The sequence below is a fragment of the Elephantulus edwardii genome, unplaced genomic scaffold (genome assembly GCF_000299155.1).
Source record: "Elephantulus edwardii isolate Elephantulus edwardi_28Jun2011 unplaced genomic scaffold, EleEdw1.0 scaffold00166, whole genome shotgun sequence".
Taxonomy (NCBI): domain Eukaryota; kingdom Metazoa; phylum Chordata; class Mammalia; order Macroscelidea; family Macroscelididae; genus Elephantulus; species Elephantulus edwardii.
The window spans coordinates 322,468-327,346 of NW_006399916.1; the positions used below are offsets into that span (position 1 = coordinate 322,468).

Below are 4,879 nucleotides of genomic sequence, written 5' to 3' on the forward strand. Positions count from 1 at the left end.
ATACAAGTCCTTTTAAGGACTAATGGACTCAAACTAGCCAACTTTCTGTTAATCTTTTATCTACATTAATCTGGTCTCTACCCCAGTATTATATGATACAGGCCTGAGGACCGTGGATTAAAAGTCACCCATCTTGGGCTTGGTAGCATCACTTTCTCTCCACTAGGCCAACTGATCTCTGTCTATGTTGGTGTTATTGTTGTTAAGTGCCATTGAGGCGTAGGCAACTCATAGAGACTCAGAGAAGGACTGTGGTATAAAGAGACTGCCAAATACAACCAGAAATGCACAATCTGAAGAGGATAAAAGTGATGAATGGATTCTTCTAAAGATTGAATCCCTGTGCACATCAAAATCCTTTTTTCAAAAGTGTGAAAATAAAACCTACTGATTGGGGGAAAAACATTTGTCAATAACATGTCTGACAAGTGTCTCATATCAAAAGTTAACAGAATCCTACAGGGCTTCCACAAGAAAAAACACTGATAACACAATTACAAAAATGGACCAAAGACATGGAAAGACTTCACAGAGGAAGATATTCAGACGGCCAAGAGACACATGAAGAAATGCTCAAAAATCACTGGCAAATCAGAGAGATGCAAATCAAAACCACAGTGAGATACCATCTCACATTAGAAGCAGTGGCAAAGTTTAGCAGAAAAGCAAGTAATAAATGCTGAAGAGGATGTGGAGAGATAGGAACTCTTCTACCTTGTTGGTGGGATTGTAAAACGCACAACCATTCTGGAAGGCAGTTTGGTGCTTCCTCAAAAAGCTGAACATAGGCCACCGCTGAGGCCACCATGGCGAATAGACTCGCAGTCTTCATTAAGAATGCCTGGGCCAAGGAGCCGGGACTGGTTGTGTCCTTCACCATCACAGGTCTCGCTGTAATTCTGCCCTCGTTAAGCCCCTACACCAAGTATGCCTCCATGATCAATGAGATCACCCCCTACAGCTACCGAGTACCCCTCTGAGATGATGGGAACATGCCTGACATGCCCAGCTGGGACCCCTGGGGTCGCAGCCTGGAGTGGCTGAAGAAACTGTGAACACCTCTGAGGATGCCTCCCCACTGCCCCCAATAAAACCCTGAAAACTAGTTAAAAAAAAAAGCTGAACATAGAAATTCCATGTGACCCAGCTATTCCCTCCTAACTACATGCCCAAAATGCTTTAAAGAGACAAAAAAATGAGACAAAGCTTCAAAATCCTAGTCTCCAATGAGAAACTTGGCTTCACCATCTCCAAGACAGACCTATTTGTTTTCTTGGCAGTCCATGGTATGTTCAATACTCTTCTCCAGCACCACAATTCAAAGGCATCAATTTTTCTGTCATCTTTAGTCATTGTCCAGCTCTCTGATGCATAGCAAGTAATTTCAAAGACCATGGCCTGGCACTGTAGTCTCTAGAATGACATCATTGCCTCTAGGTACTCTGGAGAAGTCCCTGACAGCAGATTTTCCCAGTGCAATTTGTTTTTTTATTTCCTGGCTGCTGGTGCCAAGAGTGTTGATTGTAGAGCCGAGCAAACTATAATTGTTAACAACCTCAGTCTCTTCTCCATCTATCATGGTGCTGTCAATTGTCCTAATGATGAAAATCTTTATGCTTCAATCCATATTGAAGACTACAGTCCTTGACCTTCTGCACCAAGTGTTTCAGGTCCTCCTTAGTTTCAGCAAGCAAGTTTGTGTTATCTGCATGGTGCAGCTTGTTGATGAGTCTTCTTCCAGTCCTGATGCTACATTCCTTCTCATAATGCCTGTTGTTGTTGTTGTTGTTATGTGCCGTCGAGTCGTTTGCGACTCATAGCGACCCTATGTACAACAGCCCTAAACTCTGCTCTGTGCTGTCAATCGCACTGTCTCTGACACTCCTATCCTGATTATCCCAGTCACTGAATCAATCCACCTCATAGAGGACCTTCCCCTCCTGCGCTGTCCCTCCACTCTCCCAACCATGATGTCCTTTTCCAAGGACCAAAGTATGTTAGACGGAGCCTCAGAATCCTTGCCTCCAAGGAGCCACCCAATTTAACCCTTTCCAGGACAAATCTGTTTGTTTTCCTAGCAGTCCATGGTATTCTCAATACTCTTCTCCAGCACCACAGCTCAAAGGCAACAATTCTCCTTCTATCCTCCAACTCTCTGATGCATAACAAGTGATTGTGAAGACCATGGCCTGTATCAAAAGCACCTTAGTCTCCAGAGAGACACTATTGCTCTTCAGTACTCTGGAGAGGTCCCTAACAGCAAACTTTCCCATGGAAATGCCCTTCTTAATTTCCTGGCTACTGGTGCCAAGAGTGTTGACTGTGGAGCCAAGCAAACTAAAGCTGTGTACAATCTCAATCTCTTCACCATCCATCCTGATGCTGCCAGTTGGTCCAGTGGTAAGAATCTTTGTCTTCTTGACATTGAGCCTCAATCCATATTGGAGGCTGCAGTCCTTGACACTCTGCAGCAGGTGCTTCAGGTCCTCTTCAGTTTCAGCAAGCAGGGTTGTGTCATCCGCATAACGCAGATTGTTGATAAATCGTCCCCCAATCTTGACCCCACCTTTATCCTCATAGAGCCCAGCCTCCCAGATAATCTGTTCTGCATACAGGTTGAAAAGGTATGGAGATAGGATGCATCCCTGGTGTACGCCCTTCCCAATTTTGAACCATGGAGTGTTCCCCTGCTCTGTTCTGACGACTGCCTCCTGGTCCAAGTATAGGTCTGTTCTGCATATAGATTGATAAAGGTATGGAGACAGGACACATCCCTGATGCACTCCTTTCCTGATTTTTTTAAAAAAGTATATAATCAAGTTGTTTTGACTATATTCACAGAATTGTGAAATCATTACCACTATCTAATTGTAGGAAGCTCTGGTGGCCTAGAGGTAAGGAGCTGTGCTGACAACCCAAGGCAGGTGGTTTGAATTCATCAGCTACTCCCTGTGAGAAAGATGGGCGATCTCCTCCCCGTGACTTACTGCCTGTGAGAACACACTTATGGGCAAGCTAAGGGTCAGATCCAATTCAATGGCACATAACAACAATGATATCTAATTTTAGAATATTTCTGTCACTTCCAAAGGAACCATATATCCATTAACAGCACACTCTGTCTCTTTTTCCTCTCACCTCCTAGGAACCATTCATTCATTTACTTTCTATCTTGATATATTTGCTCTCTTGGACAGTCCATGAATGAAGTCAGACAATATATGGATTTTGTGTTTGGCTTTTCTCACTCAATGAAATAGGTTCAAGTTTCATCAATAGCATTTGTTTTTATGACTGAATTATGCTCTATTATATAGATGTAAAGGAGCTTTAGTGGCTTAGTTCATGTTGTTCCATCAAGAAGCTGCTGTCCGAACACAGCAAGAGAACACCGTGTGATTTAAAATTAGGAAGTGTATGCATCAGGACTATACTCTTTCTCCATATCTATTCAATCTATATGCTGAGAAAATAATTCATGAAGCTGTACTATATAAAAATAAATGCTGTATCAGGATTGGAGGAGGACTCATCACCAACCTGCATTATGCTGTTGACACAGCCTTACTTGCCAAAAATGAAGAGTATATGGAATGTCTGCTGCAGATTAACGACTACAGCCTTCAGTATGGTTTACATCTCAACATCAAGAAAACAAAAATCTTCACCACAATTGGACAAATAAAACAGACTTTCAAGGGGGAAAAAAAAGAAGAACGAACTGGGGAGGAGGGTAGAGAAAATAGTGCAACAATGAATGAATGAAAACCCCAAATCTCTGTAAATGTTCATTAAATTAGTAAAATTTAATAAAAAAAAATCTTCACCACAGATCCAACAGTCAGTATCATGATAGACGGAGAAAGGACTGAAGCTGTCAATGATTTCATCTTGCTTGAATTAACAATCATCACCCTTGGTTCCAGCAGTCAGGATATCAGGAGACATACTGCATTGAGCAAGTCCACTGTCAGGGACCTCTCTAAAATACTGAAGAGGAATGATTTTATTTTGAAGACTAAGGTGTACCTATAAAATACTATGACAGATTAGGATCAGGAGTGGCATCCACATCCTAAATAACATGCCTCTGAAAACTCTATGAATTTTGATAAATGTCGATAGTTGTAGAGGGGCTTCAAGTCTTTTGTTCATAGAGTCGGTATGAATTGTGATCGACCCAAAGACAATCAACAACAATGACAACAAGGTGTACCTGATTCAGTCCAGGAACTTCTCAATCACTTGCTAGACATTGGAGAGCTGGACAATGACTAAGGATGACAGAGAGGAAGAGATGCCTTTAAGTTGTGGTACTGGAGAAGAGTACTGAATATACCATGGACTGCCAAAAAGTGAACAGATATATCTTGAGAAAGTGTAGCTGGGGTGATTTCTGGAGGAAAGGATGGCAAAGCTTTGTTTCTCATACTTGGACGTATAGCTGGATGAGGTTATTCCCCCAATGAGATGAATTGACACAGTGACTGCAGCAATGGGCTCTAAGTGTGTCAGACATGACAAGGATGGCACAAGATATGGCAAGATTCAGGTACATTGTTCTTAGGGTTGCTATGAGTCATACTCATCTCTGCAGTATATAACAACAACAATAGATGCTTAATGGGTAAAAAGTTGTGTTGCCGTTACAGGAACAAGCAGTTTGACTCCACCAGTTGTTCAGTGGGAGAATGAAGTGCAATCTTTTCCTGTGCAATTTACAGCCTCTGAAAACCAGCTGGAGGGTGAGCTATGAGTTGGTTTTGACTATGGCTCTAAGTGAATGATTTAGATATATCACTTTATTTGTTCACTTATCCATTGATTGTTCCTTGTATCCACTTGAGTTGTTTCTCCTTTTTTACTTTTATGAACAATG

General features: G+C 41.9%; 1 pseudogene; it reads left to right on the forward strand.

Moving 5' to 3' along the window:
• Positions 1–806: 806 nt before the first annotated feature.
• On the forward strand, positions 807–1,055 carry LOC102872748 (annotated as a pseudogene).
• Positions 1,056–4,879: the final 3,824 nt, after the last annotated feature.